At 41.3% G+C, this 23,868-nt stretch overlaps 1 protein-coding gene across 4 annotated transcripts in view; it reads right to left on the bottom strand.

Moving 5' to 3' along the window:
- The window catches only part of FAM110B (family with sequence similarity 110 member B), a 168,346-nt gene that overhangs the window by 87,641 nt on the left and 56,837 nt on the right, over window positions 1–23,868 (bottom strand). Inside the window, exon 1 of one of the 4 annotated variants that reach the window (XM_034762970.1) lies at window positions 3,118–3,270. The exons of 2 other annotated variants lie outside the window; for them this stretch is intronic. The gene's annotated coding sequence lies outside the window, so the exon portion shown is untranslated. Of the gene's footprint in view, window positions 1–3,117; window positions 3,271–23,868 lie in introns of those variants that run through there. One more of the 4 variants, XM_034762973.1, reaches the window with a different exon arrangement.

Here is a 23,868-nt window from a genome sequence, read left to right as displayed (position 1 = left end):
CCAGCCCGGAGCCCCCTCCTGCACCAAACTCCCTCCCAGAGCCCACACTCCCTCCATTGATATAGTAGTAATGTGAGGCCCATGACAACTTACCAAAATTCATGGAGTGACCCCCCTGCAAAAATTATTGCCCACCCCGGTATATACTCAAATTCAGTCTGAATATAATTTTTGTAAACCCAATCAGTAATATGCACACACACAAAAAAGTAGGCACTCATTACCGATCCTGAAAATACTGGTATGCAAAGCCCTTTTATACCACCACTGGACTGAATGGGATACCTACTATGACAGCAAAGATGATAAAACCACATTCAACTGTACAAGAATCTATTTTAAATACAATATACAATAAATGATTCTTAGGCAATTGAGTATTTGACATGTTCTAATTGCTGAAACCCTGCGCTGGATATCACTCTTCTGTATTCTTACTTTGTTCCTGGGCATCAGGAGTTTTTCATTTTTTATGTCACAAGAAAGTGCAATTTAAAGGGAAGTTTATACAAGACTTGATGAAAACTGAGGCATGCTACAAAGCCACATTTCAGAGGTAAGACAGCTATCTTAAGATAGGTCACAATACAATTATCATGTGTAATCCATACATTTCCTAACATTGAATAGTTTTTAAATACTGTTTAGTTTTAAGTAAATCCCCTGCAGCTCACTATTTGTTGACAACCAGCTGAAACACATGCTAGATTTAATGTAGTAAAATTCTATTTAAAAAGTTTTTAAAAGTTTGTTTTAGCTGAAATGAGTAAACTCTAAAATTTTATCTATGTGAATTACTGCTTAAACTGAATTTGTTTGCTGCCCCTGCCCAAACGGAAAACACATTCCATACTGAAAACAAAGCTTTCCCCTCTAAAAAAGCAATGTATTTCTTCATGATAATAAAACAATTACTGCAAATTACAATCACCAATTCTAGTTTCATGCTTTTCTGTGCACCAGAAAAAAAATCAGTCACACCTAACAGAGAGACATCTATGTCTAAATAACTATTGGTGAAACAACGTCGTATAAATAACTATAATGTGCAATTCCAGTATACATTTTCTTTTAACAATGTTTTACGCATTACTAAGAAAAAAATATGCTCACTTTTAAAATATGAACCAAGTTACCTATCTGAGATAAGCATAAGAAACATTTTCAGGTAAGAAGTCATTATCATTTTACAGATATAAAGTATTAGTTCACTGCATATACTTAATTTTCATGTTAAGTAACATTATGTTGTCTTCATTTTGAATGAAAACAGTCCAGCTTTGTTAAGTACATTAGTCAGCTGGGGATTTCTACCTACCAACTTCCCTTAACCACTACCAGCATCTCCATCAGACACGGCTTGAGAGGCTCATGTCAAAAATCATTCTAGATTATTATATCAGGAAATCTCTTCTTTAAAGCGTGCACATGAGATGCATTAATTTACAGACCATGTAAGTACAGTTAGATGGCAATTCTGAGGATATTGGAAAAAACTGCCATACACTAAGAACATTGTGCCTGCACATTCTCCCCGTTCATCACTGTCCAAACCTAACTGTTGCTATGCAGGAAGGTTATTTTCAAAGTCTGCACCAGTAAAACCACCTTATGGCAATAAAGCACAGACAAATGCAGACAATACAAGCAGACAGCAACTGAGCTTCCTTTGTGGTAGCAATAATAATTTCAAAACTATTTTTCTTGATAATGCTTTGTCCTGTACTAAAATCGGAAGCTAAGTATGCATTTGAAATTTATAGTAGTTCAAATATTTTTGAACAAATTCAGATAAAATATCTTTGCTTTTGAAGTGCCCCACATTATGAAACACTCATATACATTGTATGCATACCCACTTACATAGAAAGTTAAGCAAGCGAGTGACCAAGATGGAATTTTACTTAGAAGGTTAAACCGTTTTAATTCAATATTTTAGAAGTTTACAACCCTGTTTTGCAATATTTTGGACAGCACAAACACAATAATTCATTGGGAGGTGACGGGAAGGAGTAGAAAGCGACATTAAATTTGTGACAGTTCCTTATACCTTTCTGATATTAGCTGAGGCAATCTACTGTTACCTCAGACGCATGGTGGCAGAAAGCCAGCTAGATGAATGGTGACTTAACACACAAGTTTATGTGGGCTCTACAGTCTGACACAGACAATATCATTAATTTTAAGTTTTAACAGTCAGCTTTAGTAGTCAACTGCCTTCATAAGAAGTATGACTATACTGCTCAGTGCTTGTTTTCTTCTCTTCCAAATACAGTTTTAACTGGGAAACATACCCTCTAAATTGGCGTTGTTTTTTATAAGAAAAAGTTCATATTAATTAATATGTAGGTCACAAATCTAAAAGAGATTAAATAAAATAGTGCTCAAATTATGGAAAACATTCTGGAAGTCTCAGAATCATAGAAGAAAAGATGGTCTTACACACATTGTTTCATTCCATTGATAAAGGCAATTCCTACAACAAACAAGGCTTTGGGACAAAATCTGGCCTTTGGGAACAATATTTGCGTGTGCAGCTAAGAATATGCTGCAATATACCAGTTTGGGGTCCCCCACAGCTGCCTAATAGGGAATTCAAAGAACGAAACAAAGAATCCACTAAAGCTACAAGCATCTTTGATGAAAGAACAATAGCATATTACTCCACATTCCTCGACCTCTTTGCAAAAAACATGAGGATAGTTATTACCCTGATATAATTAAAGTACATCTCTCAGAATTATCCTTTTAACTGTTCATATTTAGAATAGTTTCATCTCCATGTAAAGAAAGTCCTACATGCCTCTAATTCAATTGTTCTGCAAAGAGACCCAAATAAATGCAATATTGCCATTACCATAACAAAAGGGAACTAATAAAATTGCTCACATGCACAGGCTCAGGGTTTCATGTGAAAGGAAATTTTTCTGTAAAAATACATTCTATTTCTCTGCTAAATCCACTCTGTAATGACATGTTTTGTAATCTGATGGCTATCCCACTGGAGAACACATATTAATGAAAGCAAGACCAAATTAAATAGATGACATGATTAACAGTATTCATTTCATGCATGACTGTGTTTTATGGGAGAGATAAAGACCTGAAAGTAATTACCATGAATTGAAACTCCTTCACTGACCTCTGCTTGCAGCTAGCAGTCCTTAAGTACTGATGTTTTATAACAAAGACCAATGCCTTTCATCTGTGTGCTTTCTTTTAATGCTACAAGCTGAGCACCTCCACCGTTGCATGGACACAGTACCTCTGTATCTATGTCTGTAATGCAGCATAAAGATTACTGTGGAAACCTATCAAACTGGCAAGCAGCAACGTCTGCAGCCAATCAGAGAAAGGCACATGAAGAATCCAGCACATGCTCTCTGAGGCTCAGATACTGTCACCACTGTTTAACAGGCTGCTAATCTAATTATAGCTGTTTGCTAGCACAGTGCTACTGAAGTAGAGCACATGAACAAAACTAAATTTCAATACATTAAACCATTTAACCACAATAATCAAATTTGGTTTTTTTAATAAAATTTAAATGCTTAAAGTTAAAAGTCCACCTAACTAAATGAACTGCTTTAAAAACGTGTTTTTTTCTGAACTCTGAAAAAAATGAGCAATATTTAGTAGTGCTCTTTCAAAATCAGACTTGTAGTCCATTAGTTATATATATTGCAGTAAACATTTATTACAATGTAGCAGTTTATTCTGTATTTCTGATTCCGTATGTGTGCATTACCAGTATATTGCAAAATTACACAACTCAGCCTGCTTTATTTACAATGTTTAGCATAACAATTTAGACCCCAATTCAGCCAGGTACTTAAGCATATGCAATTCAGTACATGAGTAATCCTACCATGTCAAAGGAATTACTCATGTGCTTTAAATTACACATGTGCTTAAATACCTTGCTGAACTTGGGAACTCTGTGCATTTAGAAACCTAGCTGTAATTAATCTTCTGTCAGGCTACAGTGGAATGTCATGCAAATTGCTGCTATTGTACAAACTACTAATCAATCTGGAAAATATTCATCATGAATATATTCCACACATGTATTGTGAATTTAATCCACTAAATCTTAGATGCATGTTATAAATGCATGCCTAGCGCCATAAAATAACTAACGTTATGGATTCTGAAACAGAATATACAGAGACTATTTTGTACGTAACTGAGTTTTAAAATTGCTGACAAGTGCTGTAATTCATTATTTCAGTTTTCATACTTATCAGATGTACAATAATGAGAAAAAGGTGTAGCTATCTGATATTTACTACTCTTGACAGCGTATGTCAAGTAATTTCTGTGACCAGCACAACAAGAAAGTAGTTTTCTGAAGTTTTAAGGGCCCATTTGGTTCTCTTATGTAATTAAAAGTCAACAGTGGTCGCAGTTTTCAAACTTGGATGTCTCAAATTAAGCATCTAAATCTACACCTAACTAAAATGGCCTGATCTTCAGAGGAGCTGAGTATCCACATCTCCCATGGAACAAAGTGGGTTCTTTAGGTGCCTAAGACGAAAGATAAAGGCACTTTTATGTAGATAGCCAAATAGAGAGAGTGGGTATGTAAACTTAGGCCATCAAGTTTAAAAATGTTCCCCTATGCCCATCTATTCATATGTACAATACATATATAAACGCCTCTCACAGAGACTTAAAACCCACTGCAATATTACTCAAAGTGAGCTGCTATGTGCCAATAGCAGCAGTTTTCTCCTTAATTCTTTACTTTCTTATTATTAACTCCGCACAGTATTAATCACTCTCCTACTGTATGGTATTAAAGGCTTACATATGTTTCTGTTACATCATTCTTATCTGAGTAGCAAAAACTGAATTTGTTACTTCATAAAAGTTGTTAACACAAGACTTCCGTACAGAATCAGAGGAAGTCCAAATTTACTGACAATATGCAAATAACTAAACCATAGCTTTTTTTACTCTGTTAATGAAAACTGTTAATAAAAACCTGTTATTTTGTACAGGTATTAGACTCCATTTCTAAAAGAAACAATATGTTCAAAGCTGTATCTGGCTAGGAATTAAAACTGAACGCAGACAGCGTAACATTCCATTCTTTCATTCAACTTTTGTTCAGCAACATTTAATATGTTATAACAAAAAGGGATACCAATACCATGTCCTAGAAACAAAAAATGACATGAATAAAAATCAGGTATAAAAACAAGAATACATATCCTCAACTTGGTACTTATAATGTTAATAAAAAAAATTCTTCCTGTCAGTTAAAAATATACCTATTACTTTTGTGTCTAAGGTACTCTAAACAAAGCACTGTAGAAATTAGAAAATTTCACAACACTGTTCTAAGGCAGGTAGATTATACATTAAAGATCAGAAAAGGGGTTATAAACAGGTAAGGAACCTGATTTTGAGAATAGCTGAGAATCCACAATTCCAACAGAAGTTGACTGGAGATACAGGTGTTCAATACCTTTGGAAATCATCTCTCAAAACTTGTCTAACATCACATCAAGATGAAGTTTTCAATTATCACCTGCATAGTCATAGGACAAAGGAGGGTTAGCAAGTTACAGATTGTTGTAATGAGACATAAAACTAGAGTGTCTATTGAGTCCATGATTTTTAGTGTCTCTCAAAGTTATGAATTTAAGCTCCCAGGCTCATTCTTTTGAAGGTATTGCACACGGTTCCCTTGAGGAGGGGGACCCAGAGGTCAGATATGAAGTAATCGTTTTGTGAAAAGCGTTTGCCGATGGGTGATACGGTGTTTTTTTCTTTTATAATTTTTCTGAGAGTTCATTTGAGAGCACAGTGATAGTCTGGTTTCATTCACATAGTCGTTGGGGCATTTAATGCTCTGTATGAAGTGCACCACATGTTGTGATAAGCATGTGTAGGACCCATGGATAGCGAAAGGTGTGTTGGGAGGGCACTGATCCTCGTACCAGTGGAGATATATCTGCAGGTTTTGCATCTGTTATGGCAGGTTCTGGTGTTGTTTGGAGTTGGCGTCCCAGAATATGGGGTTTGGGAAAGATTTATTTCAGGATGTAGTCCCCATCAAATATGATTTGTAATTATTTGATAATACCCCACATGGGCTCCACAGTGACAAGTAGGGGTATGCAGAATGTGGAGGTTTTTTTCCCACTTACAAAGTGATAAAAGACAAAAACACCCTATCACTTGTGGGTGAACAGTTGTCACAAAATGATCACTCCATAGCTGACCTTGCGGTCCTTGTTCTCAAGGGAAGCCTGCACAATACCTTCAAAAGAGGAGGCTGAGAGCTTAAATTCATAACTTTGCTAGACATTCAAAATCATGGATTCAGCAGACACACGGGTTTCATGCCTCATTACAACAATCTGTAACCCACTAAGGCAGGGGTCAGCAACCTACGGCATGCAAGCTGATTTTGAGTGGCACGCTACTGCCTGCCCGGTGAGAGGAGGAGGGAAGGAGGGGCAGGAAAGCACCATGCTGGGGGAAGAAGCGGGGGAGGGGNCCAGAAGGCTGGGGGTGTGTGGGGGTACAGGGAAGAAGGCTGGGTGTGGGGGGGAGTTCAGGGGTGTGGAGGTGCAGGGCAGAAAGCTGGGGGTGTGTGGGGGGTCAGGGCAGAGGGCTAGGGTGCTCGGCTCGTGGGGGGTGCTCTCAGACCCCTGCCCTGAGTGGCTCATGGCATCATCTGAGTGGCTCATGGCAGGGGGCTGGAAGGGATATGCTCTGTTCCACCCCCTTCCCCAAGACCCCATCCCTACCTCTTCTCTGCCTGCTCTACGGAGCAGCGAGCATGCTGCCACTCGGCTCTGCTCCCCCTTTCCCTCCCCCTCGCAAGGGCCATCAGCTGATCAGCGCAGGGAGAGGGAGGAGGGGCAGGAAAGCACCACTCTGGGGGAAGAAGTGGGGGTGGGGGCAGAAGCTTGGTCCTGCGGCAGCCAAGCTTCCCCCCTCCCCCACTTCTTCCCCCAGAGTGGTGCTTTCCTGCCCCTCCTCCCTCTCCCTGCGCTGATCAGCTGATGGCCCTTGCGAGGGGGAGGGAAAGGGGGAGCAGAGCCGAGTGGCAGCATGCTCGCTGCTCCGTAGAGCAGGCAGAGAAGAGGTAGGGATGGGGTCTTGGGGAAGGGGGTGGAACAGAGCATATCCCTTCCAGCCCCCTGCCATGAGCCACTCAGATGATGCCATGAGCCACTCAGGGCAGGGGTCTGAGAGCACCCCCCACGAGCCGAGCACCCTAGCCCTCTGCCCTGACCCCCCCCCCCCCCCCAGCTTTCTGCCCTGCACCTCCACACCCCTGAACTCCCCCCCACACCCAGCCTTCTTCCCTGTACCCCCACACACCCCCAGCCTTCTGCCCTGAACCCCCCACATCCCCCAACCCTCTGCCCTGCACCCTGAATCCCCCACACACCCCCAGCCCTCTGTCCTGACCCCTGAACCCTCCCCCACACCCCTTAGCCCTCTGCCCTGACCTCCCCACACCCAGCCCTATGCCCTGCACCCCCACGCCCCCAGCCCTCTGCCCTGACCTCTGAACCCCCCACACACACCCAGCCTTCTGCTCTGCACCCCCACAGCCCCCATCCCTCTGCCCTGACTATGAACCCCCTCCCACACCCAGCCTTCTACCCTGCACCCCCAGACACACCCAGCCCTCTGCCTTGACCCCTGAACCTCCCCACACACCCAGCCTTCTGCCCTGCAGCCCCCACACTCCCCAGCCCACTGCCCTGGCCCCTGAACCCCTCACATCCCCACTGTCCTCTGCCCTGCACCCTGAACCCCCCACACACCCCCAGCCATCTGCCCTGACCCCTGAACCTCCCCCCAGGTCTGGGGTCCCGGCTGCCGGCTCCTTGCCAGCCAGCATCCCAGCTGCAGGCCCCGCTCAGCCTGCTGCAGGCCTAGGTGAACAGAACCCCAGGCTGGAAGCGGGCTGAGCAGGCTGGCGGCGTAAGATCAGCATTTTAATTTAATTTTAAATGAAGCCTCTTAAACATTTTGAAAACCTTGTTTACTTTACATACAACAATAGTTTAGTTATATAATATAGACTTATAGAGAGCGACCTTTTAAAAAACGTTAAAATGTATTACCGGCACGCGAAACCTTAAATTAAAGTGAATAAATGAAGACTCAGCTCACCACTTCTGAAAGGTTGCCTACCTCTGCACTAAGGCCATGTCTACACTACACAATTAAGTAAACCTTTGTTAGGTTGACTTACAACCACCGCAGAAATTACTGCGGTTTTTCATGTCCACACTACCTTCCTTTTGTCGGTGATGCGTGTCTTCATCAGGAGGGCTTGCACCAATTTAAGAGGAGCAGTGTGGAGGGCTGAGACCCTGGGCACTGCGGTCTCCGCCTGGGAGCTCTGCAGAGAGCCCACAGCCTAGGCTCTCAGCGCCAGGCAGCGATGCTCCAGCTGTTAGCACTGCTGGGCCTCACAGCTGGAACACCCTTGCACCCGCCCGCTCAATTTCAAAACAGGGATGCTAGCAGCAGTGAAACTGACATTCTTGTCAATTGCACAGCTCTCCGGCTGTCAGACACCCTGACAGCCAACAGGAAATGCAAGTAATATGAAAACAACAAGGAGTCTGGTGGCACCTTAGTAATATGGTAATCTTATAATACGGTGTCTACACAGACATTGTGTCACCTGAACTATGTAGACCTAAGCTTTACACCTCTTGTCAATGTGCATTTACTAGGTCAGTGGGCGAGTTACAGCAGCAGGAGGAACACTTTAGCATGTACGCTTACATAGTCAAGTCGACATAAGCTACTTTATCAACTTAACTTTGTAGTGTAGGCATGCACTAAGCCTCCTTTGTCCTATGACTGCAGATGTGTTAATTGCCTACTTCATCTTGAATGGTCTCTTGCAACATGTGTTAACACCTTATGCATAACAATCTGTTCCACCTTATATTTAGCTGTGACACTGATTACCTTTCCCAGACCTGAAGAAGAGCTCTGTGTACCTTGAAAGCTTGTCCCTTTCACCAACAGAAGTTGGTCCTGTAAAAGATATTACCTCTCCCATCTTGTCTCTCTCATATCCTGGGACCAACACTGCTACAACACCACAAACAATATCTGCACATGCATGCACACAAATACACAAGTAGACGATCGCAAAAAGAGGGAGCACTAGACTTCCATCATTGTCTACATTAAATGTAAGCAAGTTTCAAACATGAGCATGGCATCCTTGAAGCCTGGCATTCACAACTTCCAAAGAGAGAATCTGCAAATGCTTTGTACTGAAACTGCTTCTTTTTCTCATCTTTCCTTCCATGATATGGTAAAGGGAAGGTCTTATAAATAGATTGTGTCTAATCTGCAGACCAAATAACATGGACATATGTAGTCTGGAAAGTACTTCATAAAAAAGAAAAGACTACCAGAAGTAATCTATGTAAGGTCAAAGATTTTTCCCATCACAATAAGAAAACAGCTCCTGCAGAATGGCTTATCATGTGAAACAACGTGAACAGAAGAGAGAATTAGGCTTTTTTCTTAAAACCTAGTAAATGTAACAAGTGTAGTAAACAAGTTTTAAGATTTTGTTATGAACAAATACCCATGAGATAGCTTAGCTCATTTCTCTTTTAAAAGGCTAATGAATGCATCAATCCAAGTAAAATAATCATTAAAGTAATTGGTTTAGTTCAACCTCTCAATGATACAGCTTGAAAATATATACACTGTTGCCTTTAGAAACATAACATGTCAATTCATCAGCACTTTCAGTCAACTCATTTTCATTCCACATGACTGTTTACTGTGCTAGGCAAAATAAGAGTAAGTAACCATTATAGATGTTTATAAGTAGTATTTAATAATCTAAAGCAAAATTTTAAAAAGTGTAATACACAGTGAAACCTGTATTCATAAAATGCACACTATAAATACTTTGTTTTAAAAATATTTGGAATACAAACACTTATAAAACAAATTTTAATGTATTAAAAAGTTATTCCCAAAATACTGATCTGTCTGCTACTTAACCTATACAAAGATGAAGATGTAAAAGCTTGTTGTATTTATAGTTTGTTGACTATTTCAATATGAGAAACAGACACAGAACAGTGAAAAGTGCACAGTCTCTGGAAAATGAAGTGACACCTTATGACAGTCCAAATCAAGTCCCAATGTGCTGCTATGTCTGGACCAATTCTGGCAATCTCTTGTTGCAGCATATAGGTGATCTCCTATGCAAGCAGTTTAACATTAAAAAAGGCTCGGGGGAAAACATCTTGGAAGTTTCTAATGAAGAAAATCTAACACTGTATATATTTGTAGTCTATAGCAGCAACCTCATAACCTTGACACTTTACAAAAATTAAAAACAATATTCAATTTAAAAATTCTAAGAGTTATGAATATCAGCTAAACTGCCATATACAATCCCCAAAGCAACCACTCCTGATATAGCTTACCCACCCACCTCATCCAAAAATAGTGAGTTTTACAGCATCTCTGGAAAATTAACAAATACTTAAATTACTTCATTTTTGGTCCACCTGAGAATGTAACAACTTAAATAGGCATGTTTGTGTGAAAATATCCAAAAAGCACATTGGGTATTTCAGAACATAAGTTTTGGCAGTTGTGTAAAAAATATTTGTGTGTCTAACTTTGCAAATCAGATTTTTTATATTTCATTTAAAATGCACAAAGTACTTTGAATACATACAACCCCGCCTTATTTTTAATATTGTATTTCTCACACACCTTGTGGCACTAAAGCAAAGGTTCTTCTCACTTACTTCGGTTTTTATCCCCCAGTTAAGAGAACACAAGGCAACTTTCCCTTCTCCTGTCATCTCCCAGTACCCTCCTTTTTATATTGAAATGTTAGTGTTTAGATGAATTTAAGTCTCAGTTCCCCTTTTGGTGGTCTGAAGCACCACTTTCCAACATAGTAAACTAGTACAATACTTCAGGAAGCAATGGCTTCTGTTCATGATTTAGCATCTGACTGTATTGATCTAGCATGACAAGTAATAAGCAGCCAAGATACAAAACAGATGACTTATTAAAAAAAAAAAAAACCACCCTCTTATTTGAAACTGAAGATGGAGAGCCAACCAGCACTGAGAAGTGTCCCTGTTTTCTCCAGGTATAATTTAATAGATAAGAACGGCCATACTGGGTCAGACCAAAGGTCCATATAGCCCAGTATCCTGTCTTCCGACAGTGGCCAATGCCAGGCACCCCAGAGAGAATAAACAGAACAAGTAATCATTCAGTGATCCATCCCATCGCCCATTCCTAGCTTCTGCCAAACAGAGGCTAGGGACACCATCCTTGCCCAACGTGGCTAAAAGCCATCGATGGACCTATCCTCCATGACTTTATCTAGTTCTTTTTTGAACCCTGTTATAGTCTTGGCCTTCACAACATCCTCTGGCAAAGAGTTCCACAAGTTGACTGTGTGTTGTGTGAAGAAATACTTCCTTTTGTTTATTTTAAAGCTGCTGCCTATTAATTTCATTTGGTGACCACTAGTTCTTGTGTTATGAGAAGGAGTAAATAACACTTCCTTATTTACTTTCTCCACGCCAGTCATGATTTTATAGACCTTAATCATATCCGCCTTAGTCATCTCTTTTCCAAGCTGAAAAGTCCCAGTCTTATTAATCTCTCCTCATACGGAAGCCGTTCCATACCACTAATCATTTTTGTTGCCCTTTTCTGAACCTTTTCCAATTCCAATATATCTTTTTTGAGATGGGGCAACCACAGCTGCATGTAGTATTCAAGATGTGGGCATACCATGGATTTAAATAGAGGCAATATGATATTTTCTGTCTTATTATCTACTCCTTTTTTAATGATTCCCAACATTCTGTTCGCTTTTTTGACTGCCGCTGCATATTGAATGGATATTTTCAGAGAACTATCCACAATGACTTCAAGATCTCCTTCTTGAGTGGTAACAGTTAATTTAGACCCCATCATTTTATATGTGTAGTTGGGATTATGTTTTCCACTGTGCATTACTTTGCATTTATCAACACTGAATTTAATCTGCCATTTTATTGCCCAGTCACCCAGTTTTGAGAGAGCCCTTTGTAGCTGTTCCCAGTCTGCCTGGGACTTAACTATCTTGAGTAGTTTTGAATCATCTGTACATTTTTCCACCTCACTGTTTATCCCTATTTCCAGATCATTTATGAATATGTTGAATAGGACTGGTCTCAGTACAGACCCCTGGGGGACACCACTATTTATCTCTCTCCATTCTGAAAAGTGACCATTTATTCCTACCCTTTGTTTCCTATCTTTTAACCAGTTACCAATATATAATTTAAATAATTAGATCTTTGCTTCATATCTGGGTCTGAATAAATAACAAGATCAAAATTTGTATGCAGTATAGTTGTAGCCATCTTGTCTCTCTAAGATCAAAATTTGTCTTTCACCTCCACCAAATATTTGGGGAAATGTATTGGGGCCTATGCCTGGACATTTCCTTCCTCCCCCTGCCCTCTTTCCCACCCACCCCCCATCCCAAAACTAACCAAGTTGAGGAGTTGGTGGGTAAGGAGATGGGCCTTATGCCATTCCAACATCCGAGGGCTAAATCCACAAAGAGACTTCGGTATTGCTACATGCAGAGTTGCAGTGCCTAACAATCCAGTGGAATCTACAGCCATGAGTTGGATGCCCAGGCTTCCCATACAATGGATGGGAGAGATTGGTTCCTAAGAATAGGCTCCACAAAAGCCAACACACTGAGCAGGGAGTCACCTAAGCTAGCCAATAGCAGATGCTGAGGAGAGGCGTGTGGCCTAAACCCTTCCCCCTCAGGTACTGAGGTGCCTACGTCCAGGATGGATGGAGGTGCCTATTGCTACTTAGGATTCACAACCGTGAACTCTCTACGGGAGTTCTGCTCCTAAGCTATTTCTTGCAAGAAACATTGGTGCACACCTCAACTCCCCCTCTTTGGAGAGTGCCTTAACCACTGCACAATAAGAGTTATTCTCACTCGCTCTGGCCAATACATATTTAATTATTTATACACAGTGAAACAGCTTCAACAGAATAGACTGAGAAAGAACTCCCCCAGAATACACCATAGCTCATTAGCAGTTAAGGAATTCTTTTAAGAGATGGGATATCCAACTTCAAATCTCTTCTGCACATCCAGCAGAGGGGAGAATTCCACCAGGGTCTCTCACATGCCCTAACCAGTAGGGTAGAGATTATAAGGGCAGCCTTTGCCCTGGCCATTTTGTGTCGCTTTAGGTGTGCTCTGAGAACACTTAACGGATTGGGTCCCAACACTTAACAAGTGGAGGAATACCTAGTTTGAGGATCCCACAGGGGCGTAGGCATGGGATAAACATCAGCTGTCAGGACTGGGGAATTTAATGGCAGAAATGTAGGTACTGAGGGACTTGAGAACCTGCAGAGTTAAGCAGAAGCTGAGCTGGGGTTTTGAGGATATCAGTGGTACCCAAACGTTGGAGTTAAGCACCTAAAGCAGCCTAAGTCCTTTTCTGGATCTGAGCCTTGGTTTTCTACAGTATCTTGTGTCTTGTCCTGTTTTATGGTGTCCCTTCTAGTCTTGGTTGCAGCTGAAGCCTAACTTGGTGCTTGATGAAACTTGCTCATTGATTCCCTCAAAAAAAGGACCATCAATCCCAAGTCACTGAGATAGTTCAAGACAAGGCAGGAAAAGAGAAATGGGGGGGTAGGAGGAGGTGGTGGAGAGGGAACATTATCACATTTAGAGAGGCGTGTTCTCTTTTTTCATTTTTTGTAAAGGGAGGAAATGGTGCAGCGTGCACAGTCCTAATAAATGACAAAAGGTATTTAGGGTGCTGAGGAGCCTATGAACAAAAAGCAGGCCTTGCAGGTGGCAGAATCTCCTGGCCCACCACAGAAGTTCTAGAATTTTGCTGGGGGTAAGGCTTTAAAACTTTCTGGGATCTGCCTTCACAATGTCGCTGCTGAATGTATATTTGTACACTACTGTTTTAGATCTCTGGGGATCTTAACCATAACTGCTTTAAAAATAATTATCCAGGCAGGTCTCTTTCCCACAAGAGTTCAAGTGGCAACTTGTACTTACTAACTATATTTCTAGCAGTGTGGACATACTTTTTACGGATAAGTAGATTTAATTTACGTAGTCTTCAAGGCAACCAGATGGAAAAATAGTATTGATTTCTTGTCTGAATGCTTACACAGTCTGTGGCTCAATTCACCAATGAGTTAAAAAGGCAGACATCTCGACCTGTGATTATCATTACAGTCTGTAGTATGGTGTAGCTTCTCAATGAGATACAAAAGGTAATCAAGGTCATGGTTTGGAATTGTCTTATCTTATCCATAAGCTAGAACAGGCTCCTAAATTATTAGTTTCCATGTTATGCTCCCATTCAATTTTCCCTTGGCATTACACTTACACTCCCATAATGCACATTTCTTAGATACGTGATGGACCCTTTCTGAACTCATAAATTCCTGATTATCCTCCTTTAGTAACCACTGGATAGCAAATACAACAAACTACAGGAGCTGGTGAATAGCTGGTGTAAGGGAGAGCACTGGGATGGCAGCTAAAGTGAATAGGAGTGGGAAGAAGGGTGTTTCTAAGATTGGTTTGAGGCAGCAGCAAAGAGAAAGGTGATTTCAAGTATCTGAACCTAACTGGTGCCCTTACACCTAGTTCTTTCAAATGGCCAAGTGACCTTCAATTCAGAATGTATTTATTCAGCCTACTTGCCACTGTGTTGGGGGTTCAGTAGTGTTTGGTGAAAGACACCATGAAAGGAGTTAGAAGATTTAAATTCCAGATTCCCCAGGAACTGGTCACCAGAAGAAAGAAACCCCTTTAGAATGGCCTGCAAAGGTACCAGGAAGAACTCGTCTGGTTTTGTTACATTAACATAACTGCATGTTGTTACTACCTGAGACAGAATGGAAAGAGAGCAAGGAACAAGGAAGCAGCACAGTGGCAAATGCAAGTAGAGATGTCCAATATTTTAAATAACTAGTGTAACTCAACGATTCACCAGAGAAATAGAAGCAAATAACAATTCTCACTTTGCCTGACTGCATTATATAAAGTATGGAGGGCATCTAACAAGCATATACCTTGAACACATACCATATATCCTGCTGACCTCTGAATCCCCAAAAAGATACCCTGTGTTTTTTTAAAAAAAAACTAATCAGTCACTTTAAACCATCTGTTCCTATTATAGAATCTTTTTGATATCACTTAGAAAAAATTTTAATCCTGAACTTAAAGGGCTCTTGTGTGAGCATGACTAAGGACTTTATGGAAAGACAACTGGTACGGTCTGTCCAGACAGTGAAATTTAAATTACTGTCCGTGTTTGGAAGACCTGCCTGCAATGGCATAATAGCAACCTTGCCAAGAGGAATGTGATCTAATAAGTTAAACTTAAAATTACCTTGTAGTCTGACTTCTAAAATTAAAAAAAAAGGAAAGTTTTGTTAAGGGGAGTCAACATTTTCCAAGTCACTTTCATTATATGCTACCTTTCATAATGAAAGCCAAAGTGAACAAATTCTGTTCACTCCCTTGTGGTTGCTATCCCTTTACATACAGCTTATACTGAATCTCTCTAATGGGCCAATATCCCTCATTAATATAACTGTCAAACAATAATGAAGACTGACATGGTAGTAATTCTATTAATGATATCAGTCACTTGCCATGAAAATAAATAGGCTGTCACAAACTAAGTGTAATGGCTTAATGGCAAGATAAAACAGGAAGAGGAGATGGCCTGTCAATTTTGTTGAATTAAATGATATAAGATAATCAGCACATGTGGTAAGTACAAGTTTACTACTCTCTCTCTCTCTCTGCACTTCTGTACCATAATTCTTGCCATATTTTTCTATTTGTCTTGGACCACAGATGTCATAAGACTGATACCACTTAATCAGAATAATGTACAAGTAATAGGATATTTGAATGGGAAGCCACACAGAGACAAAGCCCAAGAGTTCAGATGCCAGACTGTCCCTAGGAACCATCTTTGATCTTTAAGGAAGTACTAAGTGTTTCTCCAGTTGCTGTTTCCATCTTTGGCTTTCTAAGCTAGTGAGAAGCCATTCTCAGTCAATTCTAGAACAAAATGTACAATAGAGAGACTTTTTCCACTGCAAGGATAGGATATCCCCAGTGCCAGCTCTGATATATTTTCCTCTGCAAAAATAATCTCTGTACCTTCAGGGAGGACCCAAGGGAGACAGAGAGGTACACAAATGAGATTTTCCGGGACACAGTAGAGCGGTCCCACCCCTGGTCTGACAGGCTCTGTACTTCTGAGGAGGATGAAAGTCTCCGGGAAGGAGAACATCAAGCTGGAGTGGAGGGAAACGATCCCATAGCTGTGACTCTCCTGCCAGATGAAGACATGGTATCCTCTCACACTGAGGATACCACTCCAAGGGGGAATCCCTGTTATTGGGAATCAACAGATAATAGTAATATTTCAATTATTAGAAATATAAATAGTTTTGTGAAGAACCACATGGTTGAATTGACTCCAGGGTGAAAAGATTGTGGCTCTCTTGAGATATCTAGATAGACTTATGTGCAGTGCTGGAGAGAAGCTAGTGTTCATGGTACCTGTAGGTACCAACAACATAAGGAAAGATAGGAGAGAGGTCTTGGAGGCCAAATTTAGGCTACTAGGTAAGAGATTAAAGTAGAGGATCACCATAGTAACATTCTTTAAAATGCTTCCAGTTTCATGACAGCGCCTGTCAGAGAAGCAGAACTGCAGGATCAAAATGTGTGGATAAGATTATGGGGGGTCAGAAGAGGGATTTGGGTTTATTAGGAACAGGGGAATCTTTTGGAAAAGGAGGAGCCTATACAGGAAGGATGGGTTCCAACTAAGCCAAAATGGAACCAGATTTCTGGCATGTAAAAATAAAAAGGTTGTAGAGGAGTTTTTAAACTTAGCACTGGGGGAAAGCTGATAGATGCATATAGTACATGATTCAGACAGAGACATCCCGTAGGGGAGGATTTATTTATTTTACATCCCTTAGAAGATAATTTATTAATACTAGAAGAGGATACAAGTTGATAAAGTACAGGTAGAAACTGAAGAGAAAGTCCAAAAAGAGTCCCATTCAATCACATCACATGAAGGCAGACAACTCAAGGAAGACATGGAGATTGCAGGGAAGGAAATGAAGAATTCTCAGCATCAGTCTTCACTTGCAGAGGATGTGAGGGAGATTCCCCACATGTGAGCCATTCTTTTCAGGTGACAAACCTGAGGAACTGTTCCAGACTGAGTCAATAAAGGACATTTGGGAACAAACTGATAAAATTAAAGAGTAGTAAGTCACCAGAACCAGACAGTTTTCATCCAAGAGTTCTGAAGGAACTCAAGCATGAAATGGCTGTGTTCCAAGTGCCTTAAACTGAACTATGCCTTCAATGAGCAACTGAATCCAACTGGCTGATGTTGACTGCAATAATCTCCTTCTGTAGGTAGTGAAATAGTATTTCTATTTAGTAAGCTCTTCAGAGTCGCATCTTTCTATGGTTCAAATCCTATCCTATCCTAGACAGTCAAGGCTGAAATTTCAATCCCGCACTTTGACTTCCCCAATTTGTATGGCTCTCACACATGTAATAGGAACAAATTCCTGATAATATCTCATGGAAGGGAACAGCCTCTCTGGCAGTAGTATGATTTATATGCTGGACATATTGTGTAGCTAGCATCCTTGGATGCTGGGGATAGGAGGACACAATTCTGTTCTGCTACATAGTTTTTAGTAATGGAAGAAAGGTCCTATTTCCTTGTAGTTATTTACGGACATTTTTTTAAAAGTGAACAATTTTCACGCCAGTCTCTGCTAGTGGGAAGAGCATTAAGAAAAACACACTGGTATCATGAGTGCAAATAAGCAAAGTTAGCCCTCATCTATATGAAAAAGTTGCACCAATATAATCTGATATTGAGAGTCCACATTGCTGATCATATACTGGTTTAAGCTACTTCGCTTGCAAAACGTTGTGTCCGCACATTGCAGCACAGTATTGCTTTAAAGGCTTGCAATATGAGTGGGTATTCCATAGTGCCAAATGCCACTACTAGGCTTTATGTAGTTGGGTAATTTTTGCAGTGGATTATGGGATGCCTGCTAGCACCAAGTGAAACTGTGGGACTCAAGGTCCGTGTCCCATGATACTATCTACTGTATTCCATAGCTCGTTTGTGTTCTCGCTAGCCAGAATAATTTTCAAAGAGCTGCCAAGAAGCATGGAGGAAACAATGCAACCAGGATGATCCTGATCATAATTAGCATGATTTCATACAGCTACCCTTAGAGAAGGAAGAGGAAAGTTTCCTTGAGTAGCGGCACTCAATGGAGTGTCACTCTTGGGCCCATCTGATCAGTTCTGATTGGTAGGATAAGATAGTGATGCAGACCCGAGATGACCAGCAGAGGTTGCAAAACTTAGAGTCAGAGTTTAAGGCCTGAGGAACCACTGGATCATCTGACCTCCTGTATATCACAGGTCACCAACACCCACACACTAAACCCAACAACTTCAGGAAGACCACTTTGCTGAAAGTCGGTCAAGCTCACAACAGGCTGCAGTGCCAGACTACCAACACGAGAGTTCCCCACCCCCACACGAAGAAGCATCTGACTATTGACATCTGGAACCTGGTCAGTAGCTAACCAGTTTGGTGTTGGAAAATCCACAGTGGGCTGTGAATGCTTGTGATTAACTGCCAATTACCTTATCCTATCCTGAGTCCTTCATGCACTGCTTCTGGTTGGTAGGGAAGAAAATAATTATGTTATCTAAGGACCTAATCCTGCAAATTGTTTCCATCCAGGAAGAGAGGCACTGACTTAATGAAGTTCTGAATGTGTGAAACAACTTGCAGAAATGAGACCTATGAATGGATTTGAATTTCCTTTTCTTATACTTTGGAACTGACAAAAGTATCCCTTCTTCACTGAATGTTTGGGATATCCTTCTCTACAACTTTAATTAAAAGCTGTCCTCTGGTAATTTTTACAAAGTCCAGGATTTGATTATTTTGTGCATGGCCCATCCAAGAAATAGCTAGAGCTGGCATCTTGCTACTGCATGACTGGCAATTAATCTCCTGCAAAACTTCAATGCATCCACCACAAAAAAAGCTTCAGGATTTTTTAGTTTACTTAAAAGCTTTATTTGCGGATGACATGAAGCTGGGAGGTATTGCCAATACAGAGAGGGAGCGGGATATCCTACAGGAAGCTTTAGGTGACCTTGCAAACTGGAGTAATAGTAATAGGATGAAATTTAATAGTGAAAAGTACAAGGTCATGCATTTAGGGATTAATAACAAGATTTTTTTGTTATAAACTGGGGACGCATCATTTGGAAGTAACAGAAGAGGAAAAGGACCTCGGAGTATTGGTTGATCACAGGATGACTATGAGCTGCCAATGTGATACGACTGTGAAAAAAGCTAATGTGGTCTTGGGATGCATCAGGCGAGGTATTTCCAGTAGAGATAAGGAGGTGTTAGCACCATTATATAAGGCACTGGTGAGACCACATCTGGAAAACTGTGCAGTTCTGGTCTCCCAGGTTTAAGAAGGATGAATTCAAACTGGAACAGGTACAGAGAAGGGCTACTAGGATGATCTGAGGAATGGAAAACCCGTCTTATGAAAGGAGACTCAAAGAGCTTGGCTTGTTTAGCCTAACCAAAAGAAGGCTGAGGGAGGGGAGATATGATTGCTCTCTATAAATATATCAGAGGGATCAATACTAGGGAGGAAGAAGAATTATTTAAGTTCAGTACCAATGTGGACACAAGAACAAATGGATATAAACTGGCCATCAGGAAGTTTAGACTTGAAATTAGACAAAGGTTTCTAACCATCAGAGGAATGAAGTTCTGGAATAGCCCTCCAAGGGGAGCAGTGGAGGCAAAAAGACATATCTGGCTTCAAAACTAAGCTTGATAAGTTTATGGAAGGGATGATATGATGGGATAGCCTAATTTTGTCAATGAACTGATCTTTGACTATTAGTGGTAAATATGCCCAATGGCCTGTGATGGGATGTTAGATGGGGTGGGATCTGAGTTACTCTAGAGAATTCTTTCCTGGGTGTCTGGCTGGTGAGTCTTGCCCACATGCTCAGAGTTTAGCTGATCGCCATATTTGAGGTCGGGAAGGAATTTTCCTCCAGGGCAGATTTGGTTTTTTTTCGCTTTCCTCTGCAGCATGGGGCACGGGTAACTTGTTGGAGGATTCTCTACACCTTGAAGTTTTTAAACCACAAGTTGAGGACTTCAATAGCTCAGACATAGGTCAGGGGTTTGTTACAGGAGTGGGTGGGTGAGATTCTGTGGCCTGCGGCGTGCAGGAGGTCAGACTAGATGATCATAATGGTCCCTTCTGACCTTAAAGTCTATGAGTTTGGTAAACTCTCCCTCAAATCACTCTCCTGAACAGATCTCCTCTAGAGAAAAAGACTGTGCGTACAGATATGCAAAGGTCTTGAAATTCCTTCATAAGGTGACATCTTTCAGGCAGGATCCTAAGGGGAGAAATACCCTACCAACAGGATAATAGTCTCCTTAGCAAGACAAGAGACTGTGCTGTCTAGTACAGGGACCATAAGGATTTTAAAAACATCGTGGCTGGTCTATTAAATCTCCTGCCTTTACTTAGGAATTCCCACACAGCTAGTCTGAGGTTTTCCATCCACATATAAGAGGACAAGCAGCTCATATTATGAAGCTCTTAGAAAAATAATGAAGTCTCAGTTTAGAGGACTACTTTTTCAGCCTATAGCACAGGTTTGAATGATTCCTGAAGGAATAGTCTTTCCTAGGGATCGTGGTCTGAATTTTTCCAACTGGGAGTCTGATAGTTATCCCTTTTTCTGGGGATTCACCTCAGGGAGAGAAGAGAAATTTTGCTTTCTTCTCTTCTTGAGTTTGAAGAGGGTCGATCATGGACCAGACTCAGCTGCCTTTTGTCCCTATTTAAAACTAACTTCCTTTGCTTTACTAGGACAGAGGCTTTAGTGCTGTGAGACTCAATTGGCTCAGATAACAGGGTGGCAACTTTAAAACTTGAGGCTTTCACCAAGATTTGAAGGATCATTCCAGGTAGCTTGAAGATGTGAAGTAGAGAGGGAAAAGAGAATGTTTGTCTTTCTCCTGTGGCATTCACCTGAGGATCTCTTTGAGAACAAAAGAATCATTGGACGTGGAGGCTCCAGCAGGGGACTGGTGTGATCTGGAATGCAGGCTCACTAACAGATTGGGCACAGCTCCCGCTCTGTATGATTGCAGGACACGCTGGCCCTCCCTCACAGTTTGAACTCTATGTGATATGCTTAATTTTACAATACTCTTCACATTCTGTCATGAACCACAGTGCTCTTTAGGCTTCCTCTTGAACCAGCCAGCAATTTTGTCATCAGTAGTGTTCAACTTGTAGCAGACCAGTATATCATAGCGAAATGGACTATAGTATCTCCTTCTCAGACACACATCACCCTGAGGCCTCCAGGAAATAAGACATTGGTGGTGTACTATTCCTCCTCTCCTGCACCAGTTATTTCCAAACCCCCTCTTCCCACCCATTTCCCACTCCTTTTCCTCCTTCAAGTAACTTGAATTCTTAACTCCTTTCTCCCTTGTAGTGGCTGATCTTGATTTTATCTGCTTGACCCTCTGCTCTTCTCTTTCCTCCAATCAGTTTCCCACCCCCTCATCCTCTGTGACTTCAATATTTCCATTGATGTCCTGACATCTCATCTTCACTTCCTTGTTTGACTTTCAAATGTAGATCAACTCTTCTACTCAATAGGCACTTCTTCAGCCACATCATCTGATCTTTCTACCATTTCACCTCCTTTAATACTACACACTTCACAGAAGGACTGGGAGGAGGGCAGAGACATCAACACCTCTGCTCTCTGTGTTGCTCTCATCCCCTTCTCCCTGCTGTTTCCTCCATTGATTCATTTGTCAAGTTCTGTTTTTCCTCCCTTGAATCCTCTACCACTTTTACCCACCCTGGCTTACCCGCACCACCCTACTCCTCCACTCCTGAACTCAGGCCACTGAATGACTAAGGAGAAAATCCCATGGCCACACTCTCTCCCTCCTCTACATATTCCTCCTGTTTTCTTTCATAAAATCTAAGGTTTGTCTACACTGGCACTTTTGTCGTTAAAATCTTTGTCGCTCTTGGGTGTGAAAAGACACACCTGATTGACAAAAGTTTTAACGATGGAAAGCGCTGTGTGGACAGCGCTTTGTCAGCAGGAGCTGTGCTCCCAGCGACGAAGCTACAGCCCCTTGTTGGAGGTGGTTTTATTTTGTCACTGGCAAAGAGCTCTCCTGGCAATAAAGAACAGCTACACTGTGCACCTTACAACAGCAGGGCTGTAGCCATGCTATTGTAAGGTGTGCAGTGTAGACATAGCCTAAAAGTCACAGTCCACTCTGGCATGCCATGTCACAGTTTACTAGGGAGTTTGCACCAGTGAAGCTACATCAGTGTAAACACTCAGGCTACATCTACACTACAGGGGGGAGTCGATTTAAGATACGCAAATTCAGCTACGTGAATAGCGTAGCTGAATTCGACGTATCGCAGCCGACTTACCCCGCTGTGAGGACGGCGGCAAAATCAACTTCTGCAGCTTCCTGTCGACAGCACTTACTCCCACCTCCGCTGGTGGAGTAAGAGCGTCGATTCGGGGATTGATTGTCGCGTCCCGTTGGGACGCGATAAATCGATCCCCGAGAGGTCAATTTCTACCTGCCGATTCAGGCGGGTAGTGTAGACTCAGCCTCAGTCCTGGTCTAGCCTAGAAAATTAGGTTGGCTTAACTACGTCAGTCAGGGGTGCGAAAAATCCACACCCCCTAAGCAGCACAGTTAAGCTGACCTAAATCCCCATATAGACAGCGTTGATGGAAGAATTCTTCCTTTGACATCACTACCGCCTCTCAGGGAGATGGATTACCTATGCCGACAGGAGAACCCCTCCCATGACTATAGGTTATCTCTACAGAAGTGTTAGAGCAGTGCAGCTGTGACAATCTAGTGTTTTAAGTGTAGACAAGCTCACAGTGTAAAAAATGCCTACAGTGAATACAGTGCTGGAAGAGAGGAGTTCACATTTCTGTGCTCCTATTACTGCGCTGGAGACCTTTTTCCTGAGAGGCTGAGATGAAAAGGCAGCAGCATATCAAAATAGTAACAAATAAGGGTAAAAGCATCAGGGGAAAAACTAAGCATTTAAGTCCACTGGCTTCAATGAAGTTACACCAGCAGGAAGTTTAGCTCTTAATCTGCATCTTTTGGAGGACAGTACATTTAATTAAAAATAATTTTGTAAAAGGTAAGAATTGAATATTTATATCAATTTTGTTTTGAATGAATGGGAAAAATAGCTATTCAAGGATAGAATGCACAAAATTTCTATTCACTTATAGGCATGAAATACTAAGAGATCACTGCTCACAATATAAACACTGCATTTTATTTAAAAAAATAAAAGAACATACAGCATTCATGTACTTAAGAATATGGCTTCCACAACTCACCCATAGCAACTTAGAAAATTTTCACTCTGGAGATTTCATACTGTGTGTGTGTGTCTGTGTGTGTGCCTGTGTTTGTGTTGGAGATTTTTTTTATTTTTTGTTTTTTTGCGTCAAGTAGTAAAAGTGCAACAGAACTGTAAAGAAATTCAGTGCCAGTAGAGGGAGGCAGCTGCTCTCCAGGCAACACATCCTACTGTTCACTGATTCACAGTAGGGAGCCAATTGAGTTTGTTTTTGTGGAA

This window comes from Trachemys scripta, chromosome 2, assembly GCF_013100865.1.
Source record: "Trachemys scripta elegans isolate TJP31775 chromosome 2, CAS_Tse_1.0, whole genome shotgun sequence".
NCBI lineage: Eukaryota > Metazoa > Chordata > Testudines > Emydidae > Trachemys > Trachemys scripta.
Note: the sequence above shows the minus strand (reverse complement) of the source record. Positions and strands in the feature narration are given on the sequence as shown.